Below are 13,197 nucleotides of genomic sequence, written 5' to 3' on the forward strand. Positions count from 1 at the left end.
TGAGCCAAAGGTCAACGCTTAACTGACTGAGGCACCCAGGCGCCCCTTGTGTTCACTTTTGAATTAAAGTGTAATATAGAAAATGCACACATCTTAACAATATAGCTCAATGAACTTTTACCTTTGTCTACACTAGGGTAATCACAACCCAGGTCCAGATGCAGACTACTCATTTTGAGCCCCTCTCCACTCCCCTACTCCCTTTCATCCCCAGAAGAAACCACTGTTCTGACCTCTAATTCCCCTGACTAGTTCAACTATTCTTGAACTTCTGGTAAATGGAAACAGAGTGGTATGCTTTCGTCTACCTTTTTTTTTTTTTAAATAAACTTCTGAACTTTAGAACAGTTTTAGATTTACACAATTACTGGGAAGGTAGTACAGAAAACTCTTGTATACTCCATTCCTGTTTCCCTTTTTATTTATTAAAAAAAATTTTAAAGTAATCTCCACATCCAACATGGGGCTTGAACTCACCACTCAGAGATCAAGAGCCCTGTGCTCTACCCACTGAGCCAGCCAGGAGCCTCTCCTCTCTAACATCTCACATTAGGATGGTAGATTTGTTACTACCAATGAACAAATCTTTATACATTGTTACCAACTAGAATCCATACTACATTCATATTTCTTAATGTCTTTTTTCTGTTCCAAGACACCGCATTGCATTCATTCGTCACGTCTCCTTTGGCACCTCTTGGCTGTGACACGCTCTCAGCTACTCCTTGCTTTTGATGATCTTAATGGTTTTAAGTAGTACTGGCCAGGTATTTTGTGTCGTATTCCTGAATTGGGATTCGCCTGATGTCTTCCTCAGGATGGGACTGGAGTCATGGGTTTGGGGAAGGAAGACACCAAGGTGACATGCCCTACTCGTGAGATGATTTCATCATTTCAAGGGTGCATCTGTCAACCTGCTAATCACTGTCCTCTTGACCTTGGTCACCTGGTAGAGAGAGGTGTGGTGGTCAGGTTTCTCCATGGTAAAGTGACTCTTTTCCCAGCTTCCACACTTTGGAAGGAAGTCACTGTGCAGCCCACGCTTGAGGAGTGGGGAGCTGTGCTCTACTTTCTTGAAGGTGGGGTATCTGCATAAATTATTTGGAATTCCTCTGTGTGGAAGATCTCTCTTCTCCATTTAGTTACTCAATTATTTATTGATACCAGTATCAATACTCATGAGATTTATCTAATACTTTGGGCTATAATCTAATACTGTCTCACTATTTTGTTGCTCAAATTGTTCTAGCTTTGGCCATTGGGAGCTCTTTCATTTGGCTCCTATGTCTCTTTGATGTACCCCATCATTGCATGTGTATGGGGTGTGTGTTTATGTGGTGTGTGTGTGTGTATGGTGTGTGTGTATGTGTGTGTGTGTGTTCTGAGCACTTCCTTACTTTCTGGTGTTGCCAGATGCTCCGGACTCGTATATTTCTTGCTCCAGTCCTAGAATCTGCCATTTATCCAGGGAACCCCTGGTTCCTTTTCCTGGAGAAGGGTATTAGACATCAAGAGCTCCTGTGATCAAAGCTATTGGGATGTCCTTGCTTCTGGGTGCTGTTGGCTGACAAAGCAAGGAAATATATGTATGTATTCTAACCCCTGCCTATCCGCATCGTAATTATGTCTACAAGTCACCATCTGTATCTATGTTAAGCTAAACATAAGTTTATATTGGTGTTTCCACCTCTAATCAATTATCACATGGAACATTCTAGCCTCTTCCCCTGTTCATCTGTAATCTTCCGCTCTCTGAAACCCAGCTCTCACCATCTGCCTTTTTTTTTTTTTTAACTTAACTGTTCAATTCCAGTACACGTTTAGTGGTTCTAGAATTAACTGGTGTCCCCTGGGAAGCAACTTCATCAACTAGACTACAGTCCTGTGTCTGTCATTTCCAAAATTACTCGGGGCAGTGTCTGATTCTCCCCTGCCCTTCAGCCAAGCTGTTTCAGATATTTCTCATCAATTAGATTCTTCTATTGCATTCTGTGTTCTTTTCTGGGATTCCTGACTCCTAAATGGTTTTTAAAAATTGTGTGTGCATCGAGGTTCGCTCTGTGATATCAAGGCCTAGGAGTTTGACACACGCTAATGTCTTCTATCCACTGTTACGGTCTCCTAGACCATGATTTCACCTCCCTAAAAACTCCCCTGTGCTGCTCCTGTTCAACCCTCACCACCCTCAGCACCCCTGACAACTACTGTTCTGTTTACAGTGGCGATAGTTTTACCTTTTCCAGAATGTTATAGAATTGGAATCATACAGTACATAGTGTTTCAGACTGGTTTCTTTCACTTAGCTGTATGTATTTAAGATTCCTGCACGTCTCCTAGGGACTTGTTAGCTCATTTCCTTTTTTTTTTTTTTTTTTTTTTAAGATTATTTATTTATTTATTTGACAGAGAGAGACAGCCAACGAGAGAGGGAACACAAGCAGGGGGAGTGGGAGAGGAAGAAGCAGGCTCCCAGTGGAGGAGCCCGATGTGGGGCTCGATCCCGGAACGCCGGGATCACGCCCTGAGCCAAAGGCAGATGCCTAACGACTGCACTACCCAGGCGTCCCCCCTTTTTTTTTTAAGTTTATTTATATTTTAGTGATCTCTACCCCCAATACGGGGCTCCAACTCATGACCCGGAGATCAAGAGTCGCATGCTCCTCCCATCGAGCCAGCCAGGCGTCCCTACCTCATTTCCTTTTATCTCTGATTGCTCTTCCCTGGTCTGGATGGGCCACCGTTTGTTCATCCGCGCACCTATGGGAGGGCACCTCGGCTGGTTCACATTTTAGGTGACTAGGACTGAAGCTGCTGTAAGCGTTCACACGTGGGTTTTGTGTGGGCATGAGTTTTCACATCAGGTAAACACCAAGGAGTGAGCCTGCTGGATCCTGCGGCGAAGCCATTTTTAATTTTGTAAGCTGCCACCACGCTTGGGGCGCCTGGGTGGCGCAGTCAACTAAGCAAGCGTCCGCCTCTTGGTTTCGGCTCAGGTCGTGATCTCCAGGTTGGGCGATGGAGCCCTGCATCTGGCTCAGCGCTCCGTGGGGAGTCCGCTTGGGACTCTTTCTCCCTCTCCCCCTCCCCCTCCCCACTCTCTCTGTTTCTCTCAAATAAATAAATAAAATCTTAAAAAATAAAAGAAGCCGCCACACCGTCTTCCAGAGCGGCCGTGCCCTTGTGCACCCCCACCAGTGATGAGCAGGGGTCCCTGTCGCTCCACATTCTCGGTAGCAGCTGGTGTTGGTGTTGTGGGTTTTACCCATTCTCACAGGCCTGTCGTAGGATCTCATCACTGCTCTCGTTTGCACATCCCTGATGACAAATGACGCTGAGCATCTTCTCACGCGCCGTGGTCATCCGTGGCTCCTGCCGGGATGTGTCGGTTCGGGTCTTTTGTGCATTTGTTGATTGAGTTATTTGTCATCTACTGCTGACTCTTAATATTTGTTTATATATTTTGGATTCCAGTCCTTCATCAGACTCGTCTTTCGCGAATATCTTCTCCCAGTCTGCGGCTAGTCTTTGCATTCTTATAACATTGTCTTTCAAGAACCAAAGTTATTCATTTAATAAAGTTAAAACTATGTATCTTTTTCTCTTTCATGGTGTTGTATTTAAAAGCTCATCACTTGGGGCACCTGGGTGACTCAGTTGTTAAGCGTCTTCCTTCGGCTCAGGGCGTGTTCCCAGAGTCCTGGGATCGAGCCCCGCATCGGGCTCCTCTGCTGGGAGCCTGCTTCTTCCTCTCCCACTCCCCCTGCTTGTGTTCCCTCTCTCACTGGCTGTCTCTCTCTCTGTCAAATAAATAAACAAATAAATCTTTAAAAGCTCATCACCAAACCCAAGGTCATGTAGGTTTTTCTACTATGTTTTCCTCAAGAAGTTTTGTCATTTTGCATTTTATATTTAGGTCCGTGATCCATTTTGAGTAAATTTTTTTTAAGATTTTACTTTTAAGTTATCTCTGCACCTACCGTGGGGCTCGAACCTACAACCCTGAGATCAAGAGTGGCATGCTGCACTGACAGAGCCAGCCGGGTGCCCCAATTTTGAGTATATTTTTGTGTAAGGTCTGGTTCATTTATTCTTTTGCATATGGACGTCCAGGGGTTGTAGCACCATTTTCTGAGGAAACTATCCTTTCTCCGCTGAACTGCCTTTGCTCTGTTGTCAAAGATCAGTCGACTACACGTGTGTGGGTCTGTTCCTTTTCTTTCTTTCTTTCTTTCTTTCTTTCTTTCTTTCTTTCTTTCTTTCTTTCTTTCTTTCTTTCTTTCTTCCTTTCCTGATTTTTTTTATTTATTTGAGAGAGAGAGAGACAGAGGGCGCACACACAAGCAGGGGGAGCAGCAGAGGGAGAGGGAGAAGCAGACTCCCCGCTGAGCAGGGAGCCCATTGCGGGGCTGGATCCCAGGACCCTTGTCTTGTAGTTCAGTCTAGAAATCGAGTCCTGTGAGTCCTCTGACTTTGTCATTCCTTCCTGTTGTGGTGCTGGGCTGGGGATTGATAAATGTGCACGTGAAAGGCGCACTTCCAAGCTAGTCATTAACTATCTCTAGGAACTGGCGCTGGGAGGGGCGGTCTCCTCGGGGTCGACAAGATTGTGTAAGGTGAGAATGACATAAAAGAAAAAGGCCTGATTAGTACAGTTGGCCTCTGATGCTTTGACATCACCTTAAGGAATCTTTGTGGTGACGACGATAAGGGGACTTTCAGAGAGTCCGGCCTAAGTTTTCCTGAGCAGCGTAGAAAAAAACTGTGTCGTAAAATAGAAAGGAGGGACACAAGTAGAAATATGAGGAGCCCTTCTGGGCTGGCCCACACTTGAGTTTCTCATGTAGATGGCACGGTCCGAGAAAGCCAATCCGGAATCCCCAGGGTTTCTAACGACGTCTCAGTGGGTGTAGATTGTTAAAAACATGCATATATATAGTTGTTGGTTTCGTTTTCTTTCACTAATACTATTGGGGGGTCAGGCTGGCAAGTCCGGCTGTGACACTGTTGGGAGTATGAACTGTTGGTTTAGTAAAGTCTGTGAGGAGGCGTGGTGCTGTGTGTGACCAGGGGGAAGGGTGGTCGTGGTCATGGTGGGAACCGCAGGGTCTTGGTGGAAAGCTGGAGGGCTTAGTAGGGAAAGGCACTGGGGGGTAAGCAGTCCTCTCCCCAAGGGGGTCGTGGGGTTGACTAGTATGAGGCCGGTGTCCCCTGGGGAAAAGCATTATCTCCATGAATTGTTAGACTGGCCCAGGTACTAGTGACCTTGGCCAGATTTCCCTCTGGGTGTGGAGTGTTGGCACATACGTGTAGGAGTGTATGTTTCCACAGAGAGCAAGGAGTTAACCAGGATCCTGGCGAAGCAAACAGCAAGCTCAGAAACATCACAGAATCCCTAATCCCAAAGGAAGGAAAGCAGTCAGGGTCTGCGGTGTGCCTTAGCAGAGGCAGTCTGCCGGTGTGGCTGGGGCAGGGCCTTGAGAGTGGGGGTGAACTTGTCGCAGTGATCTCCAGCAGCCAGCTCCCGGGCCATGGGGACGTCATCTGAAATGTGGGCCTGGGTCCCTGCTCAGGGAGATGTGGCTGTATTCCTGTGGCTCCGTGGTGTTGCGACAAGGCTGGGCTGGGGCTCCTGCGTGAGCCTGCAGGCAGGCCCTCCAATCTGGCCACTTACTGCTGGCTCTTTGCTTCAGTTGTTGGTTTGGTTGGTGATAGCAAAGTGGCGAGGTCTTCGGGTTGTGGGGATTGTATTAAGCAAACGCAGTGCCTGGTTGAAGCCGTGGTTCCCTTGTGTGGGCCTTCGGTTACAAACCAACGAAAGCTCCTGGACAGACAGTACTGAGACCAGTAGTCAACAGAAGGGTGTGCGGTTGCCCTTGACAGGTTTTGTGTTTATTCCGTGTGTGTGTGTGTGTGTGTGTGTATGTAAGTTTCGGCTCATATGGGCCTTCTTTCTATCAGGTGAGCAGCTGCCTGGCCCATGGGACAATCTGTGGTTAATGGGTTCTAGGAGAACAGGTGCCCTCGCTCTGGCCTCCAGCCCTTCTGGGATGGGGACAAGATTGGAAGTTTATAAAGATGGGGGGAGACAATATTAGAGGCCTATATATAATATATGAGTCTTTATGACCATGGAGGGGAGACAAATCCCACTTTAAATGTAGGAAAAGGAGCGCAGGACATTTTAAAAACTTGACATTGAATTTTGAGTTGGCCAGGGATCTTGAATTAAGAGCAATTAAGGCCTGGGGCAAGAAAGAGGCCCTGTCTGGGGTCCATTTGCTGGACATCAGAGTTTGAAAAGAAGCTGTTTGAGGAAACCGTTATGTCTCTGAGCTCAATCTCTCTGGCATCAGGGACGGGAAAGTTCTATTGAGTGCCTTTTCCAAGAGCCCAGCACTGTGTATTCTGAGAAGTGAACTGTGTACCTGGTTACTACCAGTCCTGTCTGTAACTCGAGAGGGGAGAGGAGTGGGCTGGCCAGGCCTTGTTTTGTGGCCTTCGGATATGGGGAGACAGGTGTGATTTGGGATGTCTGTGGGGCAAGAGATTCTGAGTCCCTTACACTCAGTCAATGACCCTACAGTGTGTATAATCAATGAACCGGGGCGGGGGGGCAGTTGTTGGCCAGGGTGCCAGTGCCAAGACGAGTGCCCGAAGTCTGGCCAGCTGTGTTGACCACTGGGTCCTGACTCTTGTCTGGGACAGCCTAAGAGGAGAAAAGCAGCCGTGTTCCACTGAGTGCTGTCATCTTTATGTTGGCTGGTGGTGCAACTCACACAGTCAGCCAGCTCTCACTGATGTTCATTCAGTTAACGGGGGGCTTCTGGTTAGCCAAGGGCCTGGGGGAGGGGTGACCGTCCCCCCGGGAGGAGCACATGGCATCTGGCCAGGGATTAAGGACAGGGGAGGCCAGGGGAGTATGCCAGAGGGCCCAGGTTTGGCTCCTTCCTGTTGTAGGAGGCCTCGCCAGCCATGCTGAGCTTGTGGGGTGCGGTTTCCACGACCCAAGCAGGGGGCAGCTGCCCTGGGAGGGTTCCAGGCTCAGGGTCTGTGGGTGCCTCTATTTCCAGGAAAGCCCGGTATGTAGCCAGCAATTTTGGTTTTAATGGTGTTTAGCATGAGGCCAAGACTGGCAGTTTCTTGCATCAGAAGCCCTTGGACAACTAAGGGCCATCCTGGGTGGTCCCGGGAGCCCGGGGGCAGGACAGGAGGTTGCCCAGGCCTCTCCGGGGAAGGATTCTCGGAGGCCCTGCAGGGAGAGCCTGCTGACTTAATTTGGACGGATCTTCGAGCCTTTCATTAGCGGGGCCCCACTGATGCTGAGCTAGTTGTAAGGAGCAGCCTGAATCCAATTGCGGTAGAATTTCTAAACGAGGAACATGTTGCCGCCGGAAGCCAAAAAGGACTAACAGATGCTGGATTCGTAGGACCTTGAGGAGTGTGTCCGATGAATCTCGCTAGAGGAAGGGGTCATCCCTGTAGCGTCACAGCGGTGCTCCCGGAGGAAGGTGGATGCGGTCAGGTCTTGTCTGCAAGGATGGTGTGTGAAGGCAAAGCTGTTGAGGCCCACGGGTACCTGGAGAAGGCGTGTGTCCCTGAAGGGGTGAAGGCAGCCAGGCTGAGGGCACTGAAACGGGCGCTGAGTAGAACACACTAGCCAAATGGCTAAGAGCAGAATCTCTAGGGGGCTTGATTGGGTGAGTTAATTTTAGCAATATTGGGTTTGGGGTACGGGGCCTCTAGGCGGCAGCCACTCCTGGGGTGATTCCTTCTTCTCCCCCTCTTCTCCCTCTTCCTCCTCCTTCCATCCCTCCTCTTCCCCTTCATCCTCTCCCGCCTCCCTCCCTCTAAATTCTCTATGGATGTGATCCCTCCTACCCCACCAAATCAGTGAAGAATCAAGACTTTAGCAGGCAAACAGCATAGTTAGGGACCTGCGGGGTGCCGTGGTCCCTGAGGGGGGTGGCCTGGCACTGACTCAGTGTGTGGTTCGAAATTCATGGGTACTTCGAAGGAGTATTCCCTCTGGGCAGGCTGAAACGTAGGGAGCACGGCACCTCAGTTTGCCCACCATTGGTCAGTGCTGCCCGCTCAGGCCTGGCCACACCCTGGGAAGGAAGTAAGCCATAGCTCTGTCCATTCCGAGGAGCCTTTCAGAAACTCAGCTAGATCCCTAAGAAAAGGGGGTGCCCTGCGGTGTTATCCTGGAATCTAGGCAGGTAATAGCTCCAATCAGAACCTAGGGAGGACCTGGCTTCCGAGTTCCGGGTGGGAGTCCGTGGCCCCACCAGGCAAGCTCGCCGGCCCTGGTGGCCCCAGCAGGTGGCCCCTGGCCAGGCTGCAGCTCACACCGGTGCAGGCAGTAGGTCCCCCCCCCCCAGGTCTATCAGCTCAGTCTGAGCCCAGCCTCCCAGCTCCCCGCTCGCTTGTTTTATAATGTTGATTTTATTATAATTCAGGTGCGGTAAGGCCAACAGATGAGGAGCAGACTGCCATTGGCAAGAGAGTCTGTTAGGTATAGTTCCCGGGAGGAGGGGACGCATGGGAGGCAGGAGCAGAGGGCAGCGGGAAAGCCTGGGCAGGAGCCTCCAACGTGGTTTCCGCGGGAAGGAGTGGTGAGGCCGGGTAAACAGGTTTAGGACTGGCCAGTCTGTCTGTCGAGGTGTCTGGTTCCTGGCTCTCGGGTGATGAGGACCGGGGAACACTGGCCCTGAGTGTGAGCGGCTGGAGGAGGTGGTGAGGGGCGTGGGCCCTGGACTGGTGAGTTCGCGTAGGGAAGGCTCCCCGGCTACACACTTACTACGCTAGGAACTGGTTAGCCCTGGGAAGGTCAGTCTCATTACGGTCAGGGGATGTCCAAGCATCAGAAATACAGAGAATCGGGGGCCTCCATCCGTGGAGCATGCGATGCTTCATCCTGGGGTCGTGAGTTCGAGCCCCATGTTGGGTGTAGAGATGACTTAAAAAGAACTAGAGAAAATCAAAAGGCCTGAATAGTACACTGTGTGGGGGTGTGTAGAGCATTTCTGTTTCGTTGTTGCACACCCTTCCAGCGTGTGGACTGACCACGGGATGTCTGTCTGTCCATTCTGCTGTGCTGGGCAGCTGGGGTTGTCTCCAGGCTGCGGCTTTGACCAGTAAAGCTGTTCCGAATATTCCTACCCGTGTCTTTGGTGGCTGTTTTCATTTCTTTGGGCCATGTGCCCGGCAGTGACATTCCTGCCTCCCGAGGCGGTGTATGGGGTGCTTTGGAAGATGTCGCTGCAAGTTACCCAAAGTGGTTCAGCCAAGTTTCAACCTTGTTGACACCCTTAAGCCTTTTCAGGCTGAAGGCTCGTGTCTTCTGATCTGGGGAGTCCCCATTGATTCCTTGTTTGAACGGGTCCATCCATTCTTTCATTTAGTAAATTGTTATTGAGGGCATCCCTGTTCTGGGCATTAGGGACACCACGGGTGAACCCCTGAAAACAAGACGCTCTAAAGGAGGGAACAGACAATAATCAAGTACGTAAGTACATGCTCCAAAGATTTATTTCAGATAGGAATACTCATGCTTCCATATAATTAAATTATAATTATAATTTCGGTAAGAGATGACTTCTGTGAAGACAATAAGGCTGTGGAGGTACAAGTGTTGCCTCCTCCTTTTCTCTGTCCTCCTAGAAATCACTCGAGACAGATGTCGGGATTCTGTATCTGTCCTCGTGTCTCTTTTCTTTCATGTGCTTCTCTTTCAATAGAGCGCTGTTGGGTTTGTTTTTTTTTAATTGAAGCATGATGGACACACGACATCCTAGTAGTTTTAGGCGTACGTTGCAGTGATTCGGTATTTTTATTTTTTTAATTCTTAAAAAATTTTTTAAAGATTTTATTTATTTATTTTAGAGAGAGAGAGCGTACACACAAGAAGGGGAACCGTAGAGGCAGAGGGAGAAGCAGACTCCCCGCCGAGCAGGGAGCCCGACGTGGGGCTCGATCCGGGGACTCTGGGATCATGGCCTGAGCGGCAGGCAGACGCTCAACCGCCTGAGCCTCCCAGGCGCCCCGTGATTCATTATCTTTGAACGGAACGGTCCCCACGATAGGTCCAGTTACGCTCTGGTCCGTACGCAGTCACTGCAGTATTATCGCCTGTGTTCCCTGTGCTGTGCATGGCGTTCTCGTGGCTTGTGGCTTCGTACGGCAAGTTTGTACCCTTTCATCCCCTTCACTCTGCCCGCCCTCCGAGCCCCCTCCCCTCTGGTAACTGAGAGTTCGCTTCCTGTATCTGCGAGTCTATTTCTGTTCTGTTTCTTAGATTCCACAGGGAAACACAATCCTGCCGTATGTCTCTTTCTCTGACTTATCTCACTTAGCGTAATACCTCCTAGGTCCATCCATGTTGTTGCAAATCGCAAGATCTCGTTCGTTTTTACGGCTAATATTCCACTGTGTGTCTGTGTGTCTGTATATCTCCTACCTCTTCTTTATCCAGTCATCTGTCGATGGACAAGTAGGTTATTTCCAGATCTTGGCTATTATAAATAATGCTGCAGTGACCATAGGGTGCATGTGTCTCTTCAAACTGGTATTTTCTTGGGTGTGTGGGTGGCTCAGTCGGTTAAGTATCCAACTCTTGGTTTCGGCTCAGGTCATGATCTCAGGGCTGTGAGATTGAGCCCCATGTATGGCTCATGCTGAGCGGGGAGTCTACTTGAAATTCTCTCCCTCCCTTCAGCTCTGCCCCCGCTTCATCCTCTTTCTCTTTCTCAAAAAAAAAAAAAAAAAAAAAAAGGTGTTTTCTTTTCTTTAGATAAAATCCTGAAGTGGGATTACTGGATCATAGGGTAGCTCTGTTTTTATTTTTATTTTTATTTAAAGATTTTATTTATTTATTCGACAGGATAGAGACAGCCAGCGAGAGAGGGAACACAAGCAGGGGGAGTGGGAGAGGAAGAAGCAGGCTCATAGCGGAGGAGCCTGACGTGGGGCTCGATCCCATAACGCCGGGATCACGCCCTGAGCCGAAGGCAGACGCTTAACTGCTGTGCCATCCAGGCGCCCCTAGATCATAGGGTAGCTCTGTTTTTAACTTTCCGAGGAACCTCTGTAGTGTTTTCCGCAGCACCTGAACCAACTTACATTCCCACCAGCAGTGCAGGGGGTTCCCTCTTGTCTACCTCCAACACTTGTTACTTTTAGTCCTTTGGTACTAGCCCTCGCCACAGGTGTGATCTCTCATTGTGGTTCTGATTTGCATTTCCCTGATGACACATCTTTTTGTGCCCTGGTGGCCGTCGGCAAGTCTTCTTTGGAAAAATGTCTATTCAGGTCCTCTGCCCATTTTTAAATCAGGTGTTTTTTTTTTTTTTTAAATATAAAGTTGTGCAAGATCTTTATATGTATTTTGTAGTTAACCCCTTATCAGGTGTATTACTTGAAAATCTCCTCTTCCACTAAGTAGGTTGCCTTTTTGTTTTGCTGATGATGTTCTTCACGGGGCAGAAGTTTGTAGTTTGATGCAACCCCCTTTGTTTATTGTAGCTTTTGCTGCCCTTGCCTGGGGAGACTGCCCGCCCCCGTCCTATGTTTTCTTCTGCCTATGGTTTCTTCTAAGAGAAGATTTTTTTTTTTAAACAAGCCACTTATACCTGTCCGTCTCTGGTTTATTTACTTATTTACTTTATGGGTGAAATGGCAATAACCTTGTGTGTGTCCTGAAATGAAAATATTCTCATTTCTCAACCCGGTTCTGCTTTTCCAATAGCTCTGTCTTCCCAGATGGGAAGTTCTTCTCTTTCTTGGAGTGGTTGCCCTCCTTTCCCGCAGTGCCTGCCTCCCGTGTGGGCTGACCCTGAGTCACGGGCTGTTAGCTTCCCCGGCTTCGGCTTCGGCTTCGGGCAGGGGTGGGAGGGGCTGTACGGAATGCATTCTGGCCTGTTCCCCTCGGGCACGTGTGAACGTGCCCCGTGCTGCAGAAGAGGGCTTCCTGCTGGGACAGCAAATACTACACTTAAGACTTCTGGGTGCAGGTAACCCCTGCTCCTCGCAGGCAGTGCAAGACACCCAGGCTTATAGTCGGGGTCCCTCCCGAGAGTCAGTGAACCCCCCACCCAGGCTGCTGCTTCTCCCAGGAGAAATGCGGGTAGGGAAGGTTGGGGGGGTCACAGAGAAGTGACTATACATACAATGTATAATAAAGATTTTTGAAGAATAAACGTCATTTTAAAAATAAACTTTATGATCTATAGAAATATCGGGAAGATGGTATCAAGAGTTCACATAGCTTCCACACCCCACATCCTTTATTTTAAGATCTTATAATAGTATGGTGCATTTGTTATAATTAGTGAATCACTATTGATACATTGTTATTAACTCAAGTCCATACTTTATTCAGATTTTTTACCTAATGCCCTTTTTCTGCTCCAGGATCCCACCCAGGACACCGCCTTACAGACAAACATGTATTCTCTGTCATTGCTGGGACCAGGGGCGTGGTGGGGAGGGTATCACGTGTGCTGGATCAAGTTCACCATCTTGAAGTCAGTTTCTCTGGTTTGGGGCTGCTTTGGGGACTTGGGAATTACTTGGCCAGGGTGCTGGATTGGGAGTCATGCATGTTGAACTCCCGTTCTACCCTCCTGTCTCTCTCTCGTTTGTCCTTTGACTTGTGCCCTCTTTGGCCTTGGTTTCCTTAATAGAGGCACTGGGCTAGTTTCCACCCGGACAGATTGAGTCTTGGGGTAGATGTGCGAATGAAGTTTTCTGATCCCTGTCCCTGGGGCAGGGTGGCTGGCAGTCATGATGGTATCCCAGAGGGCAGAGCCGGGACCCAGATCTCACTGAGTGGAACATGGGGGCCAACATGCTGACTTTGGGCTTTTCAAGTCAAAGATCAGGGGCCTGTCCCTGCTTTGCTGCTTATTCTTGTGTAGTTAGGCAAGGCCCATTTGAGCTCTGAGCCTCCGTTTACTCATCTGTAAAGTGCCAGCTGGTGGGAGGGTCCCTCTGGCTGAGAATAGGACAGGTTGCCCTGGGGAGCGGTGAGTTCTGTTTTTGAGGCTGTGCAAGCGGGGCCAGGTGACCCTGTCGGGTGCTGCAAGGGGTGGTGGCAACACTAGGCGCCGAGGGTCTTCCTGTTGGATTGGAAATCCAACCTCTGTGCGGGCCCACTTTCCTATACCTGACCCGGCAGGTGGCTGGCTGCCACGGGAT

The sequence above is a fragment of the Ursus arctos genome, unplaced genomic scaffold, assembly GCF_023065955.2.
Source record: "Ursus arctos isolate Adak ecotype North America unplaced genomic scaffold, UrsArc2.0 scaffold_25, whole genome shotgun sequence".
Classification (NCBI taxonomy): Eukaryota; Metazoa; Chordata; class Mammalia; order Carnivora; family Ursidae; genus Ursus; species Ursus arctos.